A 17140-nucleotide genomic window follows, 5' to 3' on the forward strand; every position below is an offset into this window, starting at 1 on the left:
CCTCTATGGTTGTTGATAACAGATTGCTGTGTCACCCTGTGGTCGGCGCTCATAGGAAGTCTGTAATTGTGCTGCATAGAGGCGATCTGAGCATCGCCTCTATGTAGCTGAGCTGTCGAGTAGTGGATGCTTCTGGCCTCCCATGGAGACTATTGAAGCATGCCAAAGTTAAAAAAAATGTGTTTAAAAATATAAAAAAATGAAAAATATATAAAAGTTTAAATCACCCCCCCCCCCCTTCGCCCCAATCAAAATAAAACAATAAAAAAATCAAACATACACATATTTGGTATCGCCGCGTTCAGAATAACCTGATCTATCAATAAAAAAAAGGATTAACCTGATCGCTAAATGGCGTAGCGAGAAAAAAAATCAAAATGCCAAACTTAGGTTTTTTTGGTCGCTGTGACATTGCATTAAAATGCAATAACGGGCGATCAGAAGAACGTATCTGCACAAAAATGCTATCATTAAAAACGTCATCTCGGCACACAAAAAATAAGCCCTCAACCGACCCCAGATCACAAAAAATGGAGACGCTACAGGTAATGGAAAATTGCATTTTTTATTTTATTTTTTTTTAGCAAAGTTTGGAATTTTTTTTTCACCACTTAGATAAAAAAGAACCTATTCATGTTAGGTGTCTATGAAATCGTACTGACCTGGAGAATCATAATGGCAGGTCAGTTTTAGCATTTAGTGAACCTAGCAAAAAAGCCAAATAAAAAAAAAAGTGTGGGATTGCACTTTTTTGCAATTTCACCGCACTTGGAATTTTTTTCCCCATTTTCTAGTACACGACATGGTAAAACCAATGATGTCGTTCAAAAGTACAACTCGTCCCGCAAAAAATAAGCCCTCACATGGCCAAATTGACGGAAAAATAAAAAAGTTATGGCTCTGGGAAGGAGAGGAGTGAAAAACGCAAAACCGGAAAAAGCTGGTGTCATGAAGGGGTTAAAAATAATGGGAGCATAATGTGTGATTTACAAAAAATAAATAAACAACAAAAAAAATAAAACAAATTTTTTTTTTTTTTTTAAAAAGTCCAAAATAATTTCTACAGAGGACAACACCAGCATTTACCGTAAGTGTTTGTAGCTTTGTGGTAGGTAGTAAAAAAAAAAAAAATGTGATTTCCTATTTTCCCACCAACAAGAAAAGTAAAAGGAACAAAGATTAAATCTGGCAGAAAAAAAGGCAAAAATGATTTGAATATTCAAACGATTCAACCTAATTTCACTTTTAGGATTTTGCTAAAAAAAAAAAAAAAAAATAGAAATAAAACACAAATTTTGACGTTATGAAAAATGTAAAAAAAAAAATGAAAAAAAAAAAAAAAAAACCCCAAACAGGTAGAAATAAAGAGAAGCAGAGAATAAAAAGGCAGAAAAGAGGCCGAGTACAAAATGTTATTTTTTTGCGTATTTTTTAGAATAAATTGTTTGGATTTTTAACGGATTTTATTTTTCCATTTTATTAATTTTTTAGCGTTATGGTCTCAGTTTGTAGCATTTTTGGGTGTGAGCGAGCACACGGCGCAGTTATCATTCCTGGACATTTGAAAAACAATTGCAGCTGTAGACCAAGGTGAGAACGGATTGTGAGACATTGTACACCCAGAAAGCGCACAACACTCTGCTCTCCTCGAGTCCTGCGGCCGCGCCGTGTGCACTGCGACCTGGGCCACATGCGGCCGCACATTCACGTGTCTGAGGCCCGCAGAACTTCCAGAAAATTCCCAGCAGTCACACCACGTGACACCGAGCCTGCGACGCGCTGACGTCACTGGTTGGCAAGAGGCGAGCGATTTGCGCGCTTCCTTCTCTCAGCGCTTTCATCTTGTCATTCATGCCAACCACAACTTGGCCGCCGCTGCCGTTACGCACAGCCGCACTGGTGTCGTCTCCTCCCCCTTTCAGGTTAGTGCGTCGGGTGCCGCGGACGTCAGTTCCTGTAGGAGAGGAGGCCGGAGACGGACGCGGGTGAGAGCGGACAGGTGCGTGCGGTACAGAGGCGGCTGCAGGGCTGTGCTGGCGGATGGCGGGACGCTGCGGAGTGGTCAGGAAGGCTGTGGCGTCACCTCGGCGCTCAGCGGCTGGGGGGCACGGGGATGGCGCAGAGGGGCCGCTCATATCTCCTGGGTCATCAGTAACCCTCCCCTCAGCCCGTGTAATGCTCCCCCCACCCGTGTAACACTGCCCCCCCCCCGTCGCCCCGTGTAACGCTCCCCCCCCCCCCCGTCGCCCCGTGTAACGCTCCCCCCCCCCCCGTCGCCCCGTGTAACGCTCCCCCCCCCCCCGTCGCCCCGTGTAACGCTCCCCCCCGTCGCCCCGTGTAACGCTCCCACCCGTCGCCCCGTGTAACGCCCCCTGTGTAACGCTCCCCCCCGTCGCCCCGTGTAACGCTTCCCCCCCCCGTCGCCCCGTGTAACGCTCCCCCCCCGTCGCCCCGTGTAACGCTCCCCCCCGTCGCCCCGTGTAACGCTCCCCCCCCCGTCGCCCCGTGTAACGCTCCTCCCCCGTCGCCCCGTGTAACGCTCCCCCCCGTCGCCCCGTGTAACGCTCCCCCCCGTGTAACGCTCCCCCCCCGTCGCCCCGTGTAACGCTCCCACCCGTCGCCCCGTGTAACGTCCCCTGTGTAACGCTCCCCCCCCGTCGCCCCGTGTAACGCTTCCCCCCCCGTCGCCCCGTGTAACGCTTCCCCCCCCCCGTCGCCCCGTGTAACGCTCCCCCCCCCGTCGCCCCGTGTAACGCTCCTCCCCCGTCGCCCCGTGTAACGCTCCCCCCCGTCGCCCCGTGTAACGCTCCCCCCCGTGTAACGCTCCCCCCCCCCGTCGCCCCGTGTAACGCTTCCCCCCCCCGTCGCCCCGTGTAACGCTTCCCCCCCCCGTCGCCCCGTGTAACGCTCCCCCCCCCCGTCGCCCCGTGTAACGCTCCCCCCCCCCCCCCGTCGCCCCGTGTAACGCTCCCCCCCCCCCGTCGCCCCGTGTAACGCTCCCCCCCGTCGCCCCGTGTAACGCTCCCCCCCCCTGTCGCCCCGTGTAACGCTCCCCCCCCCCCCGTCGCCCCGTGTAACGCTCCCCCCCCGTCGCCCCGTGTAACGCTCCTCCCCCGTCGCCCCGTGTAACGCTCCCCCCCGTCGCCCCGTGTAACGCTCCCCCCCGTGTAACGCTCCCCCCCCGTCGCCCCGTGTAACGCTCCCACCCGTCGCCCCGTGTAACGTCCCCTGTGTAACGCTCCCCCCCCGTCGCCCCGTGTAACGCTTCCCCCCCCCGTCGCCCCGTGTAACGCTTCCCCCCCCCCCGTCGCCCCGTGTAACGCTCCCCCCCCCCCGTCGCCCCGTGTAACGCTCCTCCCCCGTCGCCCCGTGTAACGCTCCCCCCCGTCGCTCCGTGTAACGCTCCCCCCCGTGTAACGCTCCCCCCCCCCCCCGTCGCCCCGTGTAACGCTTCCCCCCCCGTCGCCCCGTGTAACGCTTCCCCCCCCCCGTCGCCCCGTGTAACGCTCCCCCCCGTCGCCCCGTGTAACGCTCCCCCCCCCCGTCGCCCCGTGTAACGCTCCCCCCCCCGTCGCCCCGTGTAACGCTCCCCCCCCCGTCGCCCCGTGTAACGCTCCTCCCCGTCGCCCCGTGTAACGCTCCCCCCCGTGTAACGCTCCCCCCCCGTCGCCCCGTGTAACGCTCCCACCCGTCGCCCCGTGTAACGCCCCCTGTGTAACGCTCCCCCCCGTCGCCCCGTGTAACGCTTCCCCCCCCCGTCGCCCCGTGTAACGCTTCCCCCCCCCCCCGTCGCCCCGTGTAACGCTCCCCCCCCCCGTCGCCCCGTGTAACGCTCCTCCCCCGTCGCCCCGTGTAACGCTCCCCCCCGTCGCCCCGTGTAACGCTCCCCCCCCGTCGCCCCGTGTAACGCTCCCACCCGTCGCCCCGTGTAACGCCCCCTGTGTAACGCTCCCCCCCGTCGCCCCGTGTAACGCTCCCCCCCCCCCCCGTCGCCCCGTGTAACGCTCCCCCCCCCCGTCGCCCCGTGTAACGCTCCCCCCCCCCCCCGTCGCCCCGTGTAACGCTCCCCCCCGTCGCCCCGTGTAACGCTCCCCCCGTGTAACGCTCCCCCCCGTCGCCCCGTGTAACGCTCCCCCCCCCCCCCCGTCGCCCCGTGTAACGCTCCCCCCCCCCGTCGCCCCGTGTAACGCTCCCCCCCCCCGTCGCCCCGTGTAACGCTCCCCGCCCCGTGTAACGCTCCCCCCCCCCGTCGCCCCGTGTAACGCTCCCCCCCCCGTCGCCCCGTGTAACGCTCCCCCCCCGTCGCCCCGTGTAACGCTCCCACCCGTCGCCCCGTGTAACGCCCCCTGTGTAACGCTCCCCCCCGTCGCCCCGTGTAACGCTTCCCCCCCCCGTCGCCCCGTGTAACGCTTCCCCCCCCGTCGCCCCGTGTAACGCTCCCCCCCCGTCGCCCCGTGTAACGCTCCCCCCCGTCGCCCCGTGTAACGCTCCCCCCCCGTCGCCCCGTGTAACGCTCCTCCCCCGTCGCCCCGTGTAACGCTCCCCCCCGTCGCCCCGTGTAACGCTCCCCCCCGTGTAACGCTCCCCCCCCGTCGCCCCGTGTAACGCTCCCACCCGTCGCCCCGTGTAACGTCCCCTGTGTAACGCTCCCCCCCCGTCGCCCCGTGTAACGCTTCCCCCCCCCGTCGCCCCGTGTAACGCTTCCCCCCCCCGTCGCCCCGTGTAACGCTCCCCCCCCCGTCGCCCCGTGTAACGCTCCTCCCCCGTCGCCCCGTGTAACGCTCCCCCCCGTCGCCCCGTGTAACGCTCCCCCCCGTGTAACGCTCCCCCCCCCCGTCGCCCCGTGTAACGCTTCCCCCCCCCGTCGCCCCGTGTAACGCTTCCCCCCCCCCCGTCGCCCCGTGTAACGCTCCCCCCCCCCGTCGCCCCGTGTAACGCTCCCCCCCCCGTCGCCCCGTGTAACGCTCCCCCCCCCCCGTCGCCCCGTGTAACGCTCCCCCCCCGTCGCCCCGTGTAACGCTCCCCCCCCCGTCGCCCCGTGTAACGCTCCCCCCCCCCCCGTCGCCCCGTGTAACGCTCCCCCCCCGTCGCCCCGTGTAACGCTCCTCCCCCGTCGCCCCGTGTAACGCTCCCCCCCGTCGCCCCGTGTAACGCTCCCCCCCGTGTAACGCTCCCCCCCCGTCGCCCCGTGTAACGCTCCCACCCGTCGCCCCGTGTAACGTCCCCTGTGTAACGCTCCCCCCCCGTCGCCCCGTGTAACGCTTCCCCCCCCCGTCGCCCCGTGTAACGCTTCCCCCCCCCCCGTCGCCCCGTGTAACGCTCCCCCCCCCCCGTCGCCCCGTGTAACGCTCCTCCCCCGTCGCCCCGTGTAACGCTCCCCCCCGTCGCCCCGTGTAACGCTCCTCCCCGTCGCCCCGTGTAACGCTCCCCCCCGTCGCCCCGTGTAACGCTCCCCCCCGTGTAACGCTCCCCCCCCCGTCGCCCCGTGTAACGCTCCCCCCCGTCGCCCCGTGTAACGCTCCCCCCCGTGTAACGCTCCCCCCCCCGTCGCCCCGTGTAACGCTCCCCCCCGTCGCCCCGTGTAACGCTCCCCCCCCCGTCGCCCCGTGTAACGCTCCCCCCCCCGTCGCCCCGTGTAACGCTCCTCCCCGTCGCCCCGTGTAACGCTCCCCCCCGTCGCCCCGTGTAACGCTCCCCCCCGTGTAACGCTCCCCCCCCGTCGCCCCGTGTAACGCTCCCACCCGTCGCCCCGTGTAACGCCCCCTGTGTAACGCTCCCCCCCCGTCGCCCCGTGTAACGCTTCCCCCCCCCGTCGCCCCGTGTAACGCTTCCCCCCCCCGTCGCCCCGTGTAACGCTCCCCCCCCCCGTCGCCCCGTGTAACGCTCCTCCCCCGTCGCCCCGTGTAACGCTCCCCCCCGTCGCCCCGTGTAACGCTCCCCCCCGTCGCCCCGTGTAACGCTCCCACCCGTCGCCCCGTGTAACGCCCCCTGTGTAACGCTCCCCCCCGTCGCCCCGTGTAACGCTCCCCCCCCCCCCCGTCGCCCCGTGTAACGCTCCCCCCCCCCCCCCCCCCGTCGCCCCGTGTAACGCTCCCCCCCGTCGCCCCGTGTAACGCTCCCCCCCCCCCCCGTCGCCCCGTGTAACGCTCCCCCCCCCCGTCGCCCCGTGTAACGCTCCCCCCCCCCCGTCGCCCCGTGTAACGCTCCTCCCCCGTCGCCCCGTGTAACGCTTCCCCCCCCCCCCGTCGCCCCGTGTAACGCTCCCCCCCGTGTAACGCTCCCCCCCCGTCGCCCCGTGTAACGCTCCCACCCGTCGCCCCGTGTAACGCCCCCTGTGTAACGCTCCCCCCCGTCGCCCCGTGTAACGCTTCCCCCCCCCCCCGTCGCCCCGTGTAACGCTCCCCCCCCGTCGCCCCGTGTAACGCTCCCCCCCGTCGCCCCGTGTAACGCTCCCCCCGTCGCCCCGTGTAACGCTCCCCCCGTGTAACGCTCCCCCCCGTCGCCCCGTGTAACGCTTCCCCCCCCCCCCGTCGCCCCGTGTAACGCTCCCCCCCGTGTAACGCTCCCCCCCCGTCGCCCCGTGTAACGCTCCCACCCGTCGCCCCGTGTAACGCCCCCTGTGTAACGCTCCCCCCCGTCGCCCCGTGTAACGCTTCCCCCCCCCCCCCGTCGCCCCGTGTAACGCTCCCCCCCCGTCGCCCCGTGTAACGCTCCCCCCCGTCGCCCCGTGTAACGCTCCCCCCGTCGCCCCGTGTAACGCCCCCTGTGTAACGCTCCCCCCCGTCGCCCCGTGTAACGCTCCCCCCCCCCCCCGTCGCCCCGTGTAACGCTCCCCCCCCCCCCGTCGCCCCGTGTAACGCTCCCCCCCCCGTCGCCCCGTGTAACGCTCAAACCCCCCCGCCACCCCCCCCTCCCCCCGTGTAACGCTCCCCCCCCCCCCGTCGCCCCGGTGAACGCTCCCACCGTCGCCCCGTGTAATGCTCCCCGTCGCCCCGTGTAATGCTTCCCCCCCCCCCCCCCGTCGCCCCGTCTAATGCCTCCCCCCCCCGTCGCCCCGTGTAATGCTTTCCCCCCGTCGCCCCGTGTAATGCTTTCCCCCGTCGCCCCGTGTAACGCTCCCCCCCCCCCGTCGCCCCGTGTAGCGCTCCCCCCGTCGCCCCGTGTAACGCTCCCTCCGTCGCCCCGTGTAGCGCTCCCCCCGTCGCCCGTATAGTATATAGCACAGGCCACGTAGTATATAGGAGCCGTGCAGTATATAACAGTGGCCGGTCAGTATCTAGCAGAGCGGGCACGATATCCCTATTAAAAAAAAAAAAAAAAATTAAATAAAAAATAGTTCTATACTCACCCTGCGTCGTCCAGCGAAGCTGTGTCGATGAGCGTGCGGCTGCCGGTAGGTGAGAATAGCAGGTTTTTTGTTTTTAATTATTTTTAACATGAGATCTTTTTAATATTGATGCTGCATACGTAGCATCAATGGTAAAAAGTTGGTCACACAGGGTTAATAGCTGCGTTAACGGAGTGCGTTACCCGCTGGCATTAACCCTGTGTCAGCGCTGACTGGAGGGGAGTATGGAGCTGGCATCGGGCACTGACTGGATGGGAGTAGGGAGGGGCTAATTCTCTGCCGGACTGTGCCTGGCGGCTGCAACTGATCATCGACTCGGGATTTCCGTTACAGACAGACAGACGGAAGTACCCTTATACAATTATATATACAGATTTCACTTACAGCAAGCAAACTAAAGCTGGAGTCACACATAACGATATCGTTAACGATATCATTGCAACGTCACGCTTTTTGTGACGTAGCAACAATCCCGCTAACGATCTCGTTATGTGTGACAGCGACCAACGATCAGGCCCCTGCTGGGAGATCGTTGGTCGCTGGGGAATGATCAGGACGTTTTTTTGGTCGCTGATCTCCCGCTGTCATCGCTGGATTGGCATGTGTGACGACAAACGAGCGATGTGTTCACTTGTAACCAGGGTAAATATCGGGTTACTAAGTGCAGGGCCGCGCTTAGTAACCCGATATTTACCCTGGTTACCATTGTAAGAGTTAAAAAAAAAAAAAAAAACAGTACATACTCACATTCCGATGTCTGTCACGTCCCCTGGCGTCCACAGGGTTAAAGCTGCTTTCGGCAGGAGCGCTGCTAATGCACACGCTGCTACCGAGAGTTTCCCTGCACTGATTGTGTCAGCGCTGGCCGTAAAGCAGAGCACAGCGGTGACGTCACCGCTGTTACTGCCGGCGCTGACAGTCAGTGCAGGGAAACTCTCGGTAGCAGCGCTGACACATTAGCAGCGCTCTTGCCGAAAGCAGAAACGCTACAGAACTGCAAGTGATTTACAGTACAGTGTAAATCAATGGAAAAATAAAAATGCTGCGCAATGGTGCGGAAAAATCAGCACGGAATCCGCAGCAGATTAAAAAAAAGGACCACGTCAATTCTTTGTGTTTCTGCAGCATTTCTGCACCCATTCCATTATAGGAAAATGCATGAAAGGCTGTGTGCACACGGTGCGGATTTGCTGCAGATCCGCACTGTGATTTGCAGTACAATGTAAGTCAGTGGTTAAAAAAAAAGTTGTGCGGAATTGCGGCGGATTTAAAAGTGCATGTCACTACTTTTATGCGGATCTGCAGCGTTTCTGCACCCCTCCATGATAGAAATCCGCAGTGGCAAAAACTGCATAAAATCGGCACAAAATCTGCGGCAAATCCGCAGCTGCGGATTCTGCCAGGAGATGCGGATTTTGTGCAGAAAATTCTGCACTACATTTTCTACATGGCACATAGCCAAATCCTTACAGAATCCGCAGTAAAAACGCACAAAATCTGCATTAAAAACGCGCAGATTTTGACCTGCGTTTTCTGCCAAGAGAGGCAGAATCCGCACAGAAAATTCCACAGGCAAATCCGCAACGTGTGCACATACCCTTAATGTACACTCTGCACCCAATTTGACTGAAAAAAATGTAGAATTTTTTGCAAATTTAATAAAAAAAAATGAAATATCACATATATAAGTCTTCAGCCCCTTTGCTCAGTATTGAGGAGAAGCTCCTTTTGAGCTAGTACAGCCATGAGTCTTCTTGGGAATGATGCAACAAGTTTTTCACCCCCTGGATTTGGGGATCCTCGGCCATTCCTCCTTGCAGATCCTCTCCAGTTCCGTCAGGTTGGATGGTGAACGATTGTGGACGGCCATTTTCAGGTCTCTCTGGAGATGCTCAGTTGGGTTTAGGTCAGGGCTCTGGCTGGGCCGGTCAGGAATGGTCACAGAGTTGTTCTGAAGCCGCTCCTTTGTTATTTTAGCTGTGTACTCAGGGTGATTGTCTTGGAAGGTGAACCTGTGGCCAAGTGTGAGGTCCAGAGCACTCTGGAAGAGGTTTTCATCCAGGATATCTCTGTACTTGGCCGCATTCATGTTTCCTTCAATGACAACCAGTCGTCCTGTCCCTGCAGCTGAAAAACACCCCCATAGCATGATGCTGCCTCCACCATGTTTCACTGTTGGGACTGTATTGGGCAGGTGATGAGCTGTACCTGGTTTTCTCCACACATACCGCTTAGAATTATCACCAAAAATGTCTACCTTCGTCTCATCAGACCAGAAAATCTTATTTCTCATAGTCTGGGAGTCCTTCATGTGTTTTTAGCAAACTCTGTGGGCTTTCATATGTCTTGCACTGAGGAGAGGCTTCCGTCGGGTCACTCTGCCATAAAGGCCTGACTGGTGGAGGCTGCAGTGATAGTTGACTTTGTGGAACTTTCTCCCATCTCCCTACTGCATCTCTGGAGCTCAGCCACAGTGATCTTGGGATTCTTCTTTCCCTCTCTCACCAAGGCTCTTCTCCCACGATTGCTCAGTTTGACTGGACGGCCAGGTCAAGGAAGACTTCTGGTGGTCCCAAACTTCTTCCGTTTAAGTATTATGGAGGCCACTGTGCTCTTAGGAACCTTGAGTACGCAGAAATTCTGTTGTAACCTTGGCCAGATCTGTGCCTTGCCACAATTCTGTCTCTGAGCTCCTTGGCCAGTTCCTTTGACCTCATGATTCTCATTTGGTCTGACATGCGCTGTGAGGTCTTATATAGACAGGTGTGCGTCTTTCCAAATCAAGTCCTATCAGTGTAATTACACACAGCTGTTCTCCAATGAAGGAGTAGAACCATCTCAAGGAGGATCACAAGGAAATGGACAGCATGGGACTTAAATATGAGTGTCTGAGCAAAGGGTCCGAATACTTATGACCATGTGATACTTCAGTTTTTTATTTTTTATTACAATAAAAAAAATTTCTACATTCCTGTTTTTTCCTGTTTTGTCTGTTTTTTTCAGTCAGGATGGGGGGTGCAGAGTGTACATTAATGGGGAAAAAGAACTTTTTTGAATTTACCAAATGGCTGCAATGAAAGAATGAAAAATTTAAAGGGGTCTGAATACTTTCCGCACCCACTGTGTGTGTGTATATATGTGTGTGTATATATATATATATATATATATATATATATATATATATATATATATATATATATATATATATATATATATATATATATATATATATATATATATATTTTTTTTTTTTTTTTTTCATACATACACACTTTTTATAATATCCTGACCTGGAGAATCGTGATGTCAGGTCATTTTAATGTATGATGAATGCTGTAAAACCCAGGGCTGTGGAGTCAGTAAGCCAAGCCTCCGACTCCTTATTTTTCTGGATACCAACTCCACGAAAAACTATATTGGAGTTTGTTTTTTTGCCTAATTTCACTGCCCATTAGTTGAATGGCGTCATTCAAAACTGACACTTGTTCTGAAGATAATGGCGGCCCTCTTGTCAGTTGGCTTTGTGTACAGAAAAATGAAAACTGAAAATCACTTGGTTGGAAAGATGTGAAAGGGGTATTCTACGTAGAAGTTCTCACTGGTGATGACCTGCTCGATCAGGGAGGGTCTGCCGCTGAGACCCCCGTTGTTTTCCTGGAGGGCGTAGTGTTCTTGTATCTGTGCTGCCGCTCCGTTCACTCTGTATTGTTCATAAGAGCTTTCTCCAGCCGCTCAATAGACTGCAAGTGGAGCGGAGTTGTGGGCTCCAGTCGTCAGACCCCCAGCAATCCTCTTATTTTAGCAGTTTGATACTAAAACCCTTTAGAGTGATTGGGACCACCAGGAATGCTGCATCCCCTGCACCACTTAAAGGGGTTGTTTAGTACTGGGTAGCCCCTTTAGAACAAATGAAACCTTCCGGCTGTATTGCAGGTCCCCATCTCACGGGTGGATAGACAATGTAAAAACCGACCACTGCCCATTTACAGCCCCAGTGATGTGGACCACCAAAAACCGCACGGCGTGACGTGCTGCCGACAGGTCGCAGATGAGTAGTGTAAAGCGTTCACTCAGCGCCGCTGCGTCTCAGACTTTCCTTCCATTGTGTCGTCCCTGTAAGTGATATTTTTAAAGTCACGGCGACACTGGACACCGCGATTTCCACTGGCTGGTGTCTGTTTTTCCTTCTAAAAAGGATGTCCCTTCAGACATACGGCACCACTGTTCATGCAGGTTTATTAATATGGAATATATGTCAATTATGTTTTAGAACACATGTAAAAATAGTTCTAAGTGGGTGACCCCTTTAATTTATTGAAATTGGCCACATCTGTATTTTTTTTTTTTTACTAGTTCTATTATATTTCCCCCCCCCCATTGTGCACTGATGCTCACGGCGATCTGCATACCCCACAGATGGTAAGCCTTATTCACAGCTGCCGTGATGACGTAATAAACAGGAAAATAATGATTTACACAGGGCTGCTGTCTTTGTTAGACAGCCGCAGAACCTGCAGGGGTTGTCTAACAGCCAATATGAAGGTGCGGCAACTCGAACATATTTTTTAGAACCCTGGCCCGAAAACCACCCTGCTGCTTTGCTCAGAGATGGCGGAGACCGGAGTTGCTCTCATAGCCGGCACCTTAGTGAAGGCTCCTATTGCACCAGGTGTACATGTCCCCTGATGACTCCTCTGGAAGAAACGCGTTGTGACACACGGGAGGCAGAAGAGGGCGAGTGCAGGGCCATTTGTTCTAGGGTTTAGCTGTAGACTACTTTTGTCAGGACGAGAGCAAAAGGAAGCGCTAGGCCAGCACAGCTAACATAGGGACAGAACCACCTGAGATGCCCCTGATGTCAGCAATCCACCATGAATGGGTGAAGACGTTCCAATGTTAGACCATTAATAATTATTGTAAATCCACCATTGTGGTTATTATAAATACGTATAAGTTAATCGCACACTGTAAGACCGCTGTCAACTGTGTGACTAATCCTTGTCCTTCTCAGTGACCGGGATCCGGCACTCACCCCTAGGATAATTATAGATACTGGGATTATAATTAGATCCGGGGTCACTATCCGAGCACATCGTTTTTTGTCCACACTAGACCTGATCTATTGGACCGTGAGGCGAGTGACCACAGCGGACCGTCTGATCAAAATACACTGGAGTTTTCGCTTTTGATCGCGCTTAGCTGGTCACTCGCCTCCCATTGAGGAGACAAATATTCCATCTCTTGATTGTTTTTAATACATTTAGTTATACCTCTAATCTATTCTAAGTATTGAGTGACATAGACCATTTTATTAGCATTTGGTATAAAAGTTATATTTTAATACTATATAACCTTTCTGCTGTCCCTGAACCACAACCCCAAAGCATGACTGATCCAGGTTGGCGAGATTTTCTTTTCCTGAAATTCTGTGCTTTTTTTTTTTTTTTTTAATCCACACATACCTATTTTAACCTCATCGGTCCACAGAACTTGTTTCCAAAATGCATCAGACATGTTTAGATGTTATTTTGCATACTTCTGATATTGACTTTTATGGTGAAGACGCAGGAGAGGTTTTCTTCTGATGAGTCTTCCATGAAAGCTGTAAGGCTACGTTCACATTAGCGTTACGCTAATGTGCGTCGCTGTTGCGTCGGCGACGCAGCGGCGACGCGCCCCTATGTTTAACATAGGGGACGCGTGCGTTTTTTTGTTTGCGTTTTTCGACATGTGCGTCGTTTTCGACGCTAGCGTCGGACGCACAAAAATGCAACAAGTTGCATTTTTCGTGCGTCCGATTTTCGTCAAAAAACGACGCATGCGTCGCACAACGCAGCGTTTTTGCGCGCGTTTTTGGTGCGTCGCGCGTTGCGTCGCCGACGCACCGGCGCGCAACGCTAATGTGAACGTAGCCTAATTGTGCTGCTGTCTCTGGAAAGTAGAACAATGTACCACAACTCCAGAATCTTGTAAATCTTTCTGAAGATCTTTTACAGACAAGTGGGGGTTCTAATTTGCCTGTCTAGCAATCCTACGAGCAGCTTTCACTGAAATTTTGCTTGGTCTTCCAGACCTTATCTTGACCTCCACTGTTCCTGGTAATTGCCATTTCTTATTTACATTCCTAACTGAGGAAAACTCTTTGATATTCTTATATTGTTCTCCTGATTTGTAGACTTCCATCATTCTCAGTGCTGGGCAGCTGCTTAGAAGAACCACGGCTGCTGCTTTGTGGCACAAGGTTAGAGGAGGCTGGGTGTTCATAAAGCTGGGAAATTTGCATCACCTGGCCTTTCCTAACGATGATAGTGAACAAGCCATAACCCTAACAGGATAATTACGGTCTGAGACCTTGGTCAGTTATCTGAGCACCCAAACAAACACACCTTTCCAAGGGTGCCCAAAGTTTTGCATCGGCGCATTTTTCTTTTTGCAATCTTTGAAATGTAAAAAATATCAATATATATCTTTGTGTGGCTAAAAGGCAAAGGAAATGTCATCTTTAACTTTAATCCTTTTTAGATATCATTGCATCTTCAACTTGATTAACAGTTCTCAATAACAGTAATTTCTCTAGTAGCCTTCCACGACAGCCACCAGGAGGTTGTCTCCATTCCCTAATGGGGGACAGGAAGCACAAGAGGTTAAAAACCCCTCCCACCTCCCATTAACCAGTGTCTTTCCTGTCCCCCATGGGGCATGGAGAGGTTCCTGGTGCGCTGCTGCGGCGGCTCTAGCAGAGTACCTGAATCAGATCTTTCGCCGGGCACTTATGGTCGGGTCCCCCGCGGCTTCCTCCTGCTTTGTGTCTCCCGTCTCCTCCGGATTCTGGGACCGCGTTCCCGGTCCTCCTGCGTCCTCTCGCGGGGACAAAGCTGGCCGGTGAGCCCACCCGGAGGCCTCCCTGAGCTCTCCGGCGTCTCCCCCTCCAGCGCGCGCTGTTCGGCGACCCGGAAGTCAGTGGCGCTCCACTTCCGGGTCGGCGCTCCTGCACAGGAGCAACACAAGTCCAGAGCAATGGATTACCGAACGGCGTGCGAGGCACGCTGCATCCTCGCACGCCTGCCTGGGACTGCGGAGGGGGAGGGGCGGCTAATTGCACACGCTGGTTGCAGACTTATTTTCTATATAAGCTGCGAAGACGTCTCAGGTAAGCCTGCTGTAAGCATGGACTCGTCTTGCCCTGCAGCTGCAGAGCCCAGCGCTCCTCAGGCCCTAGTAAGTACGGCAGAGGGTGTCCCATTTAAAGGTACATAATATACCTTTTCTTACACGGCTTCCTCTCTCATTGCAGGGAGTCAAGCCAGGCCCTAAAAACATTACCAAGCGTAGATGTGCTACCTGTAATGCGAAAATGCCACCAGATTGGGAGAAAAAGTTATGCCAACCTTGTACGGATAAAATCGTCAGAGCGGAACACCCTTCTTTGATTGATGAAATCCGCTCCTTGGTTAGGCAGGAGGTTCAAACCTCCTTGGCTACACTCGCCCCACCTCCACCTCCGCCACCATCCTCACCTGGTCCATCTCTCCCCAAAAAGTCCCCAAAAAGAGGAAAATCCAGGAGTACTCTGAGTCAGTCTGAGGAGTCCTATACGTCCTCCTCTGTCAAGTGGGAAGACACGTTACCCCATAAATCTGCGGAGATCAGGAAATACCTTTTTTCCTCAGAATATATTGAGGATTTGGTATCGGCTGTGAGGAACACAATGGGGCTAAAAGAGGAATCAGTGCCTCAGTCTATACAAGACGAGCTGTTTGGTATACATACTGAAAAGCAGCCCGGGTTTCCCGTCCATAAAAGCATAATTGATATGATTAATAATGAATGGGAATTACCCGAGAAACGGCTAACAACAACAATAGACCTCAAGGATGCCTATTTCCATATTCCAATTCATCCTTGCCACAGGAAATACCTGAGATTTGCGGTTCAATTCAACCAAAAGATCTTACATTTTCAGTACAACGTTCTCCCCTTCGGGATCTCCTCAGCCCCAAGGGTGTTCTCCAGAGTCATGGCGGAAGCAGTAGCCCATATCAGGAGTCAAGACATCGCCATAGTCCCGTACTTAGACGACCTGTTAATAATTGGTCCTTCCGCCGAAGTTCTCAATCAGAGAGTTTCCAAAACTCTGAACATCTTACAGGGGTTGGGTTGGATTCCAAACCTGAAAAAATCTCGGCTGTCACCATCAAAGGTGAGGAAATTCCTTGGAGTCCTCCTGGATTCAGAAGGTCAAAAGTCCTTCTTACCAGAGGAACATCGGATAAATTTAATTTCCAAGGTCTCACACTTCAGGAAACAACGTTCTCCGACCTTACGAACTGCGATGTCTCTTCTGGGATCGATGACGGCCTGTATACAATCAGTCCAGTGGGCTCAGAGCCACTCCAGAGTTCTGCAGGCGCACATCTTAGGGAACTGGAACGGGAATCCAAATTCCTTAAACAGAAGAGTTTACACTCCAGGGAAGGTAAAGGCCTCGTTAACCTGGTGGTCGATCCAATCAAACCTGCTGAAGGGTGTAGACTGGGTGCAAGATCCGCTAATTACGGTGACAACAGACGCCAGTCAAAAAGGTTGGGGAGCAGTGGTCTCACAAATCCCATTCCAGGGTCACTGGAATCAGAGAGAAAGTTCCAGTTCCTCCAACCTCAGAGAATTGTTGGCAGTGGAGAGGGCCCTTCTGGCAGCCAGCAGTCTCATTATAGGTCAACATGTCAGAATTTATTCGGACAATATGACGACTGTCGCGCATCTAAAACACCAGGGGAGTCCAAAGTTCAACCAACTAAAAGCAATATCAAACAGGATATTTTGCTGGGCAGAGAAACATCTCCTCTCACTTTCAGCGTTACACCTCAAGGGGTCGGTGAATGTCCAGGCAGATCGCCTAAGCCGTCACGACTTGCATCCAGGAGAATGGAGCCTGAAGACGGACGTTTTCAAAATGTTGACAGACAGGTGGGGTCTTCCCGATATAGACCTTCTAGCGTCCAGCCAGAATGCACAGGTCAAGAACTACTTCTCCCTAAACCCCAAAGACAGGTCTCAGGGAGTAGACGCCTTCGCTCATACTTGGAAGTTCCATCTGGCTTACGGGTTCCCTCCAATACCGTTACTTGCGAAGACCCTCCGGAAGATCCGGGACGATCAGGTCCAGACTATCCTAGTAGCTCCAGCGTGGCAGAAGAGGAGCTGGTACCACCTCATCGAAGAATTAAAGGTGGACGGTCCAGTCTTTCTTCAGGTATCAGAAGATATTCTCTGCCAGGGCCCCTTTTATCACCCGGAGCCACAGAAGTTCAAACTGGCAGCCTGGCTATTGAAGCCCAGGTACTAAGAGCTAAGGGCCTTTCAGAGTCAGTAATCTCTACTCTACAAAAATCTAGGAAACCTATTACCAATGCCATATATGGAAAAATCTGGAAAATATTCTCCTCGTGGTGTCATCCTCATAAACCTGACCCTTTTCATCCTAATATTTCACAAATATTAGATTTTTTACAAAAGGGATTAGAATTAGGGCTGAAGCCAAGTACCTTGAAAGTTCAAGTGTCAGCCTTGAGTTCCGTCTTCGATCAGGATCTTGCAGGTCATCGTTGGATAAAGAGGTTTATGGTCGCGGCATCAAGACATTGTCCAAGAAAACAAATTTTTGTGCCATCCTGGGACCTAAACATAGTTCTAAAGGGTCTTACGGCTCCTCCATTTGAGCCACTATCATCTTGTTCCTCGCATCTTCTGTCCTGCAAGACGGCCTTCTTGGTTGCAATTTCTACCGCAAGA

General features: G+C 54.2%; 1 protein-coding gene across 6 annotated transcripts in view; it reads left to right on the forward strand.

Annotated features, from left to right (window-relative positions):
* Nucleotides 1-1887: 1887 nt before the first annotated feature.
* The window catches only part of ZFR (zinc finger RNA binding protein), a 67842-nt gene continuing 52589 nt past the window's right edge, over nucleotides 1888-17140 (forward strand). For 2 of the 6 annotated variants that reach the window (XR_011317922.1, XM_069745989.1), the window contains exon 1: nucleotides 1922-1999. The gene's annotated coding sequence lies outside the window, so the exon portion shown is untranslated. Of the gene's footprint in view, nucleotides 2000-17140 lie in introns of all 6 variants that reach the window. The other 4 variants (XM_069745991.1, XR_011317923.1, XM_069745992.1 and 1 more) reach the window with 4 other exon arrangements.

Source organism: Ranitomeya imitator, chromosome 1 (genome assembly GCF_032444005.1).
Source record: "Ranitomeya imitator isolate aRanImi1 chromosome 1, aRanImi1.pri, whole genome shotgun sequence".
Classification (NCBI taxonomy): Eukaryota; Metazoa; Chordata; class Amphibia; order Anura; family Dendrobatidae; genus Ranitomeya; species Ranitomeya imitator.